The sequence below is a fragment of the Cherax quadricarinatus genome, chromosome 39, assembly GCF_038502225.1.
Source record: "Cherax quadricarinatus isolate ZL_2023a chromosome 39, ASM3850222v1, whole genome shotgun sequence".
Classification (NCBI taxonomy): domain Eukaryota; kingdom Metazoa; phylum Arthropoda; class Malacostraca; order Decapoda; family Parastacidae; genus Cherax; species Cherax quadricarinatus.
In genome coordinates, this window is record NC_091330.1 from 9,114,503 (window position 1) to 9,126,514 (window position 12,012).

At 45.8% G+C, this 12,012-nt stretch overlaps 1 protein-coding gene across 3 annotated transcripts in view; it reads right to left on the minus strand.

Annotated features, from left to right (window-relative positions):
* The window catches only part of LOC128696324 (apoptotic chromatin condensation inducer in the nucleus), a 104,299-nt gene extending 92,680 nt beyond the window's left edge, over nucleotides 1-11,619 (minus strand). For all 3 annotated transcript variants that reach the window (XM_053787523.2, XM_053787522.2, XM_053787524.2), the window contains exon 1: nucleotides 11,274-11,619. The gene's annotated coding sequence lies outside the window, so the exon portion shown is untranslated. The remainder of the gene's footprint in view (nucleotides 1-11,273) is intronic.
* Nucleotides 11,620-12,012: the final 393 nt, after the last annotated feature.

The window sequence follows — 12,012 nt, forward strand, 5'->3', positions numbered from 1 at the left end:
CCTGACGACAGATAGACCAGGTTGTCCGGTAAGCCAGAGGAAGGCCTCGGTCAGCTGACCAAAAGCTCTAGATGCAGCTCATCAAATAACTAAGACCCGCGTCAGGAAACACCTGTCCTGTATCCTGACAAACCTTACCTAACCTAACACTGGTGGAATGTTTTCAATGGGGAAAATATCAGCCCAGGGGAAATGGAATGAGAAATTCCTTTGCAGGAAGCACGGTAATAATAGAGAATTGGATAGGAGAGCAACACCAGGAATGGCGGGCAGGTGTTATACACGAAGTGTCGGGTGACACTGTGTGTGTGAGACACTTGGTATGTGGGTGTCCTACAAAGCGGCATGAGAGACGGCGGCAGTTTGTCACTTGTCGACAGTAGTAAGTGGCAGACTGTCACTTGCTGACAGTAGTAAGTGGCAGTCTGTCACTTGTCGACAGTAGTAAGTGGCAGTTTGTCATTTGTTGGCATTCGTAAGGGGCAGTTTGTCACTTGTTGACAATCATAAGTGGCAGTTTGTTATTTGCTGATAATAGTAAGGGGCAGTTTGTCACTTGTTAACAAGCGGCAGTTTGTCACTTGTCGACAAGCGGCAGTTTGTCACTTGTCGACAGCTATAAGTAGCAGTCTGTAACTTGTTGACAACTGTAAGGGGCAGTTTGTCACTTGTCGACAAGTGGCAGTTTGTAACTTGTCGGCCTCCATAAATGGCAGCTTGTCACTTAAAACTGGACAGAATGCCAAGCTGGGCACTGGATATACACACCTGTAACCACGAACGAGTGGTATTGACCAATAACAACGCTGCGCTAGCCAAGGATTCGAGCCCATGTTGTACTGGCCATGTGGTTCTCGCTTACCATGAGGCAGGCCAGTACAACATGGGTTCGAATCCTTGGCTAGCGCAGTGTTGTTATTGACCTAAAGGTATGTTTCTCGGTGTATATACGCTGAGACGTGTATGTCTGTCAGTGTATACACATTGAGAGATAAGATAAGATAAGATTTCGTTCGAATTTTTAACCCCGGAGGGTTACACAAATAACCCGCACATAAAAGACAGAAGCTTACGACGACGTTTCGGTCCGACTTGGACCATTGGTGACTTTGTCAATGGTCCAAGTCGGACCGAAACGTCGTCGTAAGCTTCTGTCTTTTATGTGCGGGTTATTTGTGTATCGTTCCAGTCACGGTATTGTGCCTTTTTGTTATTCCCGGAGGGTTAGCCACCCAGGATAACCCAAGAAAGTCAGTGCGTCATCGAGGACTGTCTAACTTATTTCCATTGGGGTCCTTAATCTTGTCCCCCAGGATGCGACCCACACCAGTCGACTATCACCCAGGTACCTATTTGCTGCTAGGTGAACAGGACAATAGGTGTAAGGAAACGTGTCGGAATTTCCACCCGCCGGGAATCGAACCCGGGCCCTCCGTGTGTGAAGCGGGAGCTTTAGCCACCAGGCCACCGGGCCTCCGGGCCTCTCAGTGTATATACACTGAGAGTCTGCTGAAATTTCTTTTATTCGTAATAAAGTATTCTTGACTGGTGTAGTCGACAGGTTTTAAACCCAACTATAAAAAAGAGAGTCTTTTTGTGAATAATTCCAGCCGTGATATTGTGAATTCATTTATTCGTTCTCTCTCTATCGGTGTGCATTATGAGAGGGAGCAGTGTGTATGAGAGGGCGATGTGTATAAGGGCAGTATGTATGAGAGGGGCGGGGTGTATGAGAGAGGGCAGTGTGTATGAGGGACGGTGTGTATGAGAGAAGGCGGTGTGTATGAGGGGAGCGGTGTGTATGAGAGAGGGCAGTGTGTATGAGAGAAGGCAGTGTGTATGAGGGGGGCGGTGTGTATGAGAGAGGGCAGTGTGTATGAGAGAAGGCGGTGTGTATGAGGGGGGCGGGGTGTATGAGAGAGGGCAGTGTGTATGAGGGACGGTGTGTGAGTGAGCGGTGCGTATGAGGGCGGTGTGTATGAGGGGGCGGTGTGTATGAGTGGGCTTTGTGTATGAGAGGGACGGTGTGTATGAGAGGAACGGTGTGTATGAGAGAGCGGTGCGCGAGAGAGGGCAGTGTCTATGAGGGGGAGTATGAGAGGGACGGTGTGTATGAGGGCGGTGTGTATGAGGGGGCGGTGTGCATGAGAGAGGGCGGTGTATGAGAGTGGGCAGTGTGTACGAGGGGGCAGTGTGTATGAGAGAGGGCGGTGTGTATGAGGGGGCGGTGTGTATGAGAGGGACGGTGTGTATGAGAGAGGGCGGTGTGTATGAAAGGAACGGTGTGTATGAGAGAGGGCGGTGTGTATGAGAGGGCGGTGTGTATGAGGGCGGTGTGTATAAGGGGGCTGTGTGTATGAGAGGGGCGGTGTGTATGAAAGAAGGCGGTGTGTATGAGGGGGCGGTGTGTATAAGAGAGGGCGGTATGTATGAGAGGGACGGTGTGTATGAGAGAGCGGTATGTATGATGAGGCGGTGTATGAGAGGGCGGTGTGTATGAGGGGAGCGGTGTGTATGAGAGGGACGGTGTGTATGAGAGAGGGCAGTGTGTATGGCAGAGGGCGGTGTGTATGAGGGGGCGGTGTGTATGAGACGGACGGTGTGCATGAGAGGGGTTGGTGTGTAGGAGAGGGACGGTGTGTATGAGAGGGGACGGTGTGTATGAGAGGGACAGTATGAGAGGGGTCGGTGTGTATGAGAGGGGGCGGTGTGTATGAGAGGGGGCGGTGTGTATGAGAGGGACAGTATGAGAGGGGTCGGTGTGTATGAGAGGGGGCGATGTGGTCGGCCATCAGGCAGGGGCGACCCTAGTCGATACTACCACCCGGGTCAAGGTCCACCACACCAACAACCACAATCCTCCACTAACTACAATCCTTCACAGCAACAACCACAATCCTCCACACCAACAACTAAAATCCTCTACACGAACAACTACAATCCTCCATCAACTACAATCCTTCACACCAACAACCACAATCCTCCACACCAACAATTAAAATCCTCTACACCAACAATTACAATCCTCCACACCAACAACCACACTCCTCCACACCAAGAACCACAATCCTTCCTCGCCAATAACTACAATCCTCCACACCAAAAACCGCAATCCTCCACACCAACAACCACAACCTCGCCAACAACCACAATCTTCCACCTCGCCAACACCTGCAACCCTCCTATGTCAGATATGAGACTGGGAAAGAGATCTTAGGCAAATACTGTGCCTCGGTGCCTTGGGGAAGCGAACATTCAAGTACCTATTTTAGTGATAGGTGAACATGGACAGCAGGTGTCTTAAGGAAGCACATCCTGTTGCCGCCCGTACTGGGAATCGACCCCCGGACCTCAGTGTGTGAGCTGAGTGCGCTAGCAATCGAGCTACGGGACACCGTCTTTTAGTCATACTTGTCAAAGACTTCTGCGAAATCTGTATACACTACATCTGCATTTTACTTGTCTTCCAGCGCATTTAGGACCATATTGTAATGGTCCATCATTTGTGAGAGGTATGAGCGATCTGCCCTAAACCCATGTTGACCTGGGCTTAGCCAGCGTTGTGATTACATGTGATCAGTAATCCACATTTTTACAACTCTTTCTTTACTTTACTGCCCCTCTAGTGGAGTGAGTCTATATCTGTGGTTTTTAATGACTGCGGGATGACTCCTGGGTTCAAGTTTCATCTCCATAGAGTATTTACGGCAAGAGATGTTGGTTTCTTATAGTTCTTGATAAATATGGAATTTACGAGTCTGGGTAGAGTGCTTGGGCATGCTTATGGAGATATGAGCAGAGTTTTGAGTCTCATCCATGAGGAACTCATCTAGATTGTCAATATTTTAGACTGATTATTAATTCGTTGAACATAGTCCTCTTGTCACATCAGCATTTTACTCGCTTCTGCACTTCAAACTGCACTCGTATACCCACAACAACCACACTCCCCCACCCCCACACTAACAACACTTCCACAACAACCATTAGATCCCTCCCACCGTACCAACCACATCCCTAGTACCACACCAACCACCATACCCCATTACACATCACAATACACACGCACACACACACACACACACACACACACACACACACACACACACACACACACACACACACACACACACACACACACACACACACACACACAGAAGTAGGGTGACCCTAAAAGAAGAGAAAAATACTTTCACCGTCATTCATTTAGTCACTGCTGTCTCGCCAGAAACGTGCTTACATCACAGTTCTGATCACCCTCTGTACAGCAACATCCTCACGTCCCCAGAGTGCAGGCACCATACTTCCCACCTCCATAATTTAGGAATATCCCATGTATATACGCGAATGGGTGCGTATATTAGTGTATATACACCGAAAGATGTATATACACACCTCTCGGGTTATCCATGAGAGAGGTTTGGACTGAACCTATTTCATACAAATTACAAAATAAAGTGCATATACATCAAGAGATGTTTGTATAATTCAGTGCATTTACACCGCGAGATATGTATATTTAAGTGTATTTACACTGTGATGTGTGTATCTCTCAGGATAAATACACAGGGTTTGCCTTAAATTTTATATCTGGGATTAAAGTGTTTTTGATGTTTTAACGTTTAAGGGAATTTTAGCCTTAACCTTCATGCAGTCGATGGGCACTAAACCCAACAAATTATCTTATTAACCATCTGTCTTCTCCTCAGAACAATGTAGTGAGACTTACAAAGAACCAGTTAATGGTCCAAGTCGAACCGAAAGGTCGTCATAAGTTTCACTTATGGCCCGTCCATGGCCCCGAGCCATGAACGTGCCATGGACGAGGCCTCAACGCGACACACGTAGTCAGTGCCCCAACGGCGGACACAGCCAGAGTGGCAAGTGTCTGGATACATCACCAGTGTGCTACTAACTCATTATGTAGGCTAGACAGTGGGAACAAAAGTTAGCTATGTTCCCCAGTCATACTCCATCACACAGGATGGGTGATACACATAGTGTTGAAATGGGAGACTTCGGTAGTGTCAGCCTGAGTGTAGATAAATAGTTCAGAGAACTGGTAAGTTGATAAATTAGACACATATGCAACACTTGTGTATCTTTATTAAGGAAACGTTTTGCCACACTGTCAACCTGAGTTGGGAAACTTCACTAGCGTTAACCTGAGCTAGACTTCAGTAGTGTCACCTTGAGTTGGAAGACTTCGGTAAGGCGATGAAGATATCGTCAAGTATTCCATTAAAGTTTCATCCACTACAGCAGCTTCAAAGGTTTCCTTCCAGCAGAGCTGGAGTTACTATCACTTGGGAAATAACATCTCTCATACAAAATAGAAATAGAATTTTCATGAAGATATCTCCATCGTTCCAGAGAGGGGCAATAAAAAAAATTATGTTAGGTATTTTATACCATTTTAATGTTCAAAAAAAATTATGTAGAAAAGAGACAAAACTCGCTAGTTGTAGCGGTACAACATTTCGCTCACGATTTGATAAAACTCTGCACAGAGCGAAAAGTGTCGCAGTTAAAGTTTGTTCTGTAACGTGTGTCTTAGTTTCTCTACTGCCGACGGTATGAGATATGGGTCCAGCTGTGTAGTTAGTAACTTGAAGTGTTGCAACAACTGTGTTACAACAGCTGTGTGTTTCAGCAGCTATGTACTGAAGCAGCTGTGCTGCAAGAACTATGTGTAATGGAAATATATGTAAGGGATGATGATGATGGTGGTGAGTGGTGGTGGTAGTGGTAGTGGTGGTAGAGGTGGTGATTGGTTGGCGGTGGTTAGAACTGCGGTAGATGTGAGTTGGGGGGCGGGGTAGTTAGATAACGTCGGAGACTGTGGTTAAGTATTACCGAAACTACCCCACCACACAGAATCACAACCTTACACAGCTATACACATACGTACGACTGGGCGTACGAGGGCAAGAAACTGGTACAACAGCGGCGGGGCTGGGAGCTGTGACTTGATACCCCGCAGTCACGACTAGGCGAGTACACCTTCACCCATTCTTCGTAAGAAAACAACCTTCTGACGAGGTCGTTAATCAGTTGACGACCATTACAATGGCTCCTTCGAACTATCAGCATGCCTGGAGTGGTAATTCTCTTGTTCTTAAGACTCGGCCACAAATGATCGCTGGAGTGGGTTCACTGCTGCTGGTGTTCCTCTGAAGGTAGAGGGCGTGGCAGTGACTAGTCACTGGTGTGGCAGAGACTAATCACTGGCGTAGCAATGGCTAGTAGCTGGCGTGGCAGTGGCTAGTCACTGGAGCGTGGCAGACTAGTCAATGACATGGAAGAAACTTACAAAACGTGTGAAAAGCCACGTATATAACTGAGGATAAACGATGGTTTGTCGACGCTCTCTATCATCAAGCGTTCCCTGTGTTTGTTTACAGAGCAACTGTTACATACATGTTTGTTGAGTGAAATTGCTTCATGTTGTTGTTATTGTTTTTTGTTATTGCTTTCCTTGTTGTTGTTAAAATGATCATAGGAAAGAGCAAGGTGATGAAAGTAAACGAATATCTAGATAATTAAAGAACATAAAAAAGAGGAACACTGCAGGAGGCCTACTGGCCCATACTAGGCCGGTCGTTCTCAAACCCAAACCTGCTAACAAAAATATTTTCCCAACCCATTTTCAATGTTACCTAAAGAATAATCTTTGATAACCCTATTAATTCATGTGCATGCCAAAGATGGAATGTTGTTAGCTATTTGTGAGTGGACCTGTCGACGGACGGGTCTATGAAAGATGAACCGAGCCTTGGAAATTGACGAGGGGGAAAAAGGTGAGTGATGCACTGAAGCATCTGTACAGACAAAGAATTTTATCCATGGAGACAAAAGAGGAATGTACTAGAGTATAATTGAACACTCTTATATTGGTATGAAGCATGGGTTTAAACGTTGCAACGAGAGGAGGTTGGAGGAAGTGGAGATGTCGTGTCTGAGGGCAATGTGTGGTGTGAATATTATGCAGAGAACTGGCATCTTGAAGATTAGAAGGTGTAAAGTTACCAAAACCATTATTCAGAGGGCTGAGGAGTTATTGGGGTGGTTTGAACGTTTAGAGAAGATGGAAAAAATATAATGATTAAGAGGGTATATAAATCTGGGGTGGAGGGCAGTAGGGGTAGGGGTCGTCCTAGGAAAGGCTGGAGGGAGGGAGTAAAGGAGGTTTTGAATGCTAGTGGCTTTGACACTAACAGGGTTGTGTGAGCATGTTAAATAGGAGTGGAGGAAAGTAGATCTTATGACATGACCTAACGTAAATTAACTTAACCCAATCTAACCTCACGTAAACTAGCCTAATGCAACTCATCTCCAATCGTCAGGGGTCACACAGTGCCTGGAAAATAGGAGGCAATCAAGTTTGATTCGAGGAATGGAAGGGTAACTTTAATTCCTCGGATCAAGAGCCATTCACCAGTATCAAGACAACCTTCTCCCCTGACGGGGAGGGCGAACGATCAATAAAACTGCTTCTCCATTTGGCATCAAACTCCATCCTAGAGCCTCTTAAACACTTCAATCCTTCCACCACTACTGTACTTCCATATTAAATTTTTTGCAATTTTTCCAGCCAAATGCGACTCACAGCAGATCTGGAGTTATGTACACGTTTAAATTGTTGGAAAATACTATTTCAAATAGTTTCAAGGAAACCCCCACCCCCCGTATTTTTCCTTAAAGACGTTTTAATTCAGCTCTCCGATGCTGAGTCCCTGGTCAGTACCGGAGGTGCTGCCTACGTGCATGTATACATCAGGTCTGCAGTTACACATATACATGACAATTTTACCCCGGGACGTGACCTACTTTGGATGTGTTGCATGATTTGTATAGCCACGGGCATGTAGGTGAGTGTCGGAGGTGAAGTGGAGAATGGTGAACGTGGTGAAATGACTACGTAGGTGGTCACTATCTACATACCCAAAGGCATGTAGGTGGGTGTCGGAGGTCGAGGTGGAGAATGATGAACCTGGTGATAGTGAGCACTTAGGTCTATAGTTATGGTGACCAGGTAAACATAATGAAGAATTTGGCACATGTGCAACATCTGGGTATCTTTACTGTAGACATTTCGCCATCCAGTGGTTTTATTAATATAATTTCAAGGACATAATGGGAAGATAGTAAAACTATATACAAAAGACGATGTAATCAGTCCCTCAGCCTTGAAAATTGTGAAGAGCATGTACACATACATGCTTTGATTGGTATCACTTATTTCTCACCTCTTGGATTTTATCATATCTATTCTTGAAGCTGGATAGTCTGCCTCCATCACTGTCTCATCAAAGTCAGTCCACTTTTCAACCAACCTGAGACTAAAGAAATACTTTCTTACATCCTTATAGGCCATCTGTGTCTTCTGTTTCCTTCTATATTTTCTTGATCCTGATCCTCTTCGTTCATTCTATCTTTATCTGCCCCATCACTTTCCCTTAAGATACTGTATGTCATTATCATGTTTTCTCAGGGGCTGGGCAAGAATTTCTATACCGGGATGTCTTAGTGGTGGCTTTCTAGCTGCAAGACGGGGCTAGGAGACTTCTTTGAAAGCAGCGTTATTAATACTATTATTTTTATTTGGGAAAATGGGTGAATTTTGAGGGGTTGATGTCCCCGACGGCATCTCCCTGCCTTGGCGCCGCCTCTTTCTTCTCTCGTTTTTCTCTCCGCCAAGGTCGTCAGGTGCAGTTCCTTCAGTCTCTCCTCACAGTGTATTCCTCTCAGTTCTGGTACTAGTCTGGTTAAAAACTTTCGGACCTTTGTTCGAGTATCTTCACTTGCTTGACCAGGTGTGGACTCCATGCTGGGGCTGCGTATTCACTGCGTACTCACAGTGAAGTGGTGAGGCAAACTAGGAGACATTCAGAATTGAAGGTGGATCATGATCTCTTGTAGCGAGACTGGTCTCTCTAATTACTCTTGTAGCGAGACTGATCTCTCCAATCACTCTTGTAGCGAGACTGGTCTCTCCAATCACTCTTGTAGCGAGACTGATCTCTCCAAACACTCTTGTAGCGAAACTGGTCTCTCCAGTCATTCTTGTATCGCGACTAGTCTCTCCAGTCATTCTTGTATCGCGACTAGTCTCTCCAGTCACTCTTGCTGCAAGACTGGTGTTTTTAATCACTCTTATAGCGAGACTGGTCTCTCCAGTCACTTTTGCTGCGAAAGTGGTGTCTCCAGTGACTTTTATAGCGAGGTTGGTCTTTGGAAAGACGACTCCTCTTTAACTGGTAGTTACTAGCTTCACTCACACCTAGTCTCGCGAGTCCTGTCATATATACATTCTTAAAGGTGCGGCAGGAGCTTGCCTCCACCCCTCCTACAACCACGTCAGTGCACTCTCAAAGTCACCACACTGAACAAATGTTTTCTGGCATCATCCCGGCGACACACCTGCTGCTTTAATTTACATCTTTTTCAACCCACATCACATCCCTCCCATCCCTTCCTTGTTCCAGTTTCCATCTTTTGTAACTGTGTTTTACTGTACACCCTGTCAGGTCCTCTGGGTTCCGTGTCTGGTTCATTTATTTTCTACTGGGTTCAGTCATTGTAATTCCCCTTATAGGTCAATATTATGAGGTTCGGTCATTGTAGTTTCTCCTCACAGGTCTATATTATGAGGTTCAATTATTTTAGTTTCTCCTCATTGGTAAATATCACGAGGTTCAGATATTTAAGTCCAATGTTGTCAGGTTCATATATTTTAGTCTCATCACATAGGTTACTCCCTCAGTTCTGGTGTCGGGTTTGTTGCGAATCTCTGCAGCTTCTCTAATTTCTTAAGGTGCTCTACAAAGTGTGGGCTCCATGCTGGTGCTGCATACTCTTCGACAGGCGTGGCATGTGTGGTATATTGGGGGTCATGAAAAACTCCTTGTTGAGATTCCTGCAAGCTAGTCTTAGGCTGTAAATCGTGCACTTGCTTCAAAAGAAATTCAGTGTATGTGTGTGTACTCATCTAATTGTACTCGCCTAATTGTGGTTGCAGGGGTCGAGACTCAGCATGTGTGTGTGTGTGTGTGTGTATGTGTGTGTGTGTGTGTGTGTGTGTGTGTGTGTGTGTGTGTGTGTGTGTGTGTGTGTGTGTGTGTGCGTGCGTGCGTGCGTGCGTGCGTGCGTGTGTGTGTGTGTGTGTGTGTGTGTGTGTGTGTGTGTGTGTGTGTGTGTGTGTGTGTGTGTGTGTGTGTGTGTGCACGCGCGCGCGCATGGGTGGGTGGATGGGTGTGGATATAATCAAATATCTCCGTTGGTTGACGGACATAATTCTTTGATGAATTCCTCAGCGCTTTATTTTCCAACGAGACGCATCAAGACCATGAGACAAGAGACTTCAGTTTACGCAGAAAAAAAAAAAAAATAATGATCGTCTGGCCTAGTTAGGATCCCAGCAGTGACAACACTACACTTCAGATGCTCTGTGGACCTGACCATCTCTTCAGTGGATACACTTTCCTTTTCCTGGAAGTTCACTGTCATCTTTAAGAAATTCTAGACCTGAGGCCTGAACTTTTATTATTTTTAAGACTATTATTATTATTGCCGTTATTATATTATTATTATAACCATGGGAGAGCTTTAAACCCGCCAGGGCCATACATCGCCTGGAGGAATGGAAGGCTGATATCAAGGCCTTGGAGCACAAGCCTAATTCCTTGGGTCAAGAGCCCCTCACCGGCATCAAGAAACCTCTTGATTTTTTTACACTAGTTGTAAATCTGGAAATTAAAACTAAAGTTTGTAGAAGTTTCTACCGTTAAAAAAAGTTACGTCATGGCGGAGTTCACACAAGAACAAAAAATATAAATATCGGTTTATCATATACCCAAACTCTCGGAGATAGAAAATTTAATTCACCAGTTGCAAAATACATAATGAAAATCTGTATTAGCTCGCGACAGTCATGCATAACGAATAAATTACGAGAATAAAACATTTCAATAAGCATTTTCTCTAGTTTCTTCCCGTCTTTAAAACCATCTTGCTCTATCATATAAGGGAAACCAGTGAGCTAGCTCTCTTTCTCATGTGATCCCTACTCCAACACAGTCCACTTCACTACACACATAACCTAGCCTAGATTTATGGAAAAAAAAAATGGAGACTGAGAGGGTAAGAGGCACTTAATGGATCCGTAGACTTGTTAAGAGGAGGGACTTTTTGAGGCTCCCCCCGCCGTTCCCCATTGGGAACTGGAGTGACTATCACCCCCTGGGGATGCGCAAGATGACTGGCGTACTTACTGTGGTGTTCATGTCCACCAGCGTACAGATAAAGGCGAGGCTGCTGGCGTATCAAACTGGGTTATGTTCTCTCATGGTGCTGGAGGTGGGAGTTGGGGGGGGCACTGACCAGATGGTTCTCACTGTATCATGGGCACTCTTGGGGCACTGTGGCACTACACTGGGGGGATTTAAAAGGTCACCTGTGTGGAGGGCAGAAGTGGCACGGCCCGCTGAGCTGAATGTAACTGAGGGTGAGCTCAGCACCACACACGGTCGGGCCGCGCCATGTTCAGCCACTCTCTCTCTCTCTCTCTCTCTATCTCTCTCTCCTTCCTCTATTGATTTCTTTCCCGCGCTACAAGGGACAGGCGAGGCTTGCTAGGCGCACCTCAAATGTTACCCAGTACACACACAAGTCCGTACACACAACCAAGTACACACACAAGTACACATACAACCCAGTACACACACAAATACACATACAACCCAGTGCACACACAAGTCGGTACACACACAACCAAGTACACACACACAAGTCAGTACACACAACCCAGTACACATACAACCTAGTACACACGTCAGTACACACACAACCCAGTACACACATAACCTAGTACACACAGCCCAGTATATACACAACCCAGTCACACACGTCAGTACACACACAACCAGTACACACAACCCAGTACATACACAACCCATACATACACAACCCAGTGCACACACACACACACACGTCAGTACACATATAACCCAG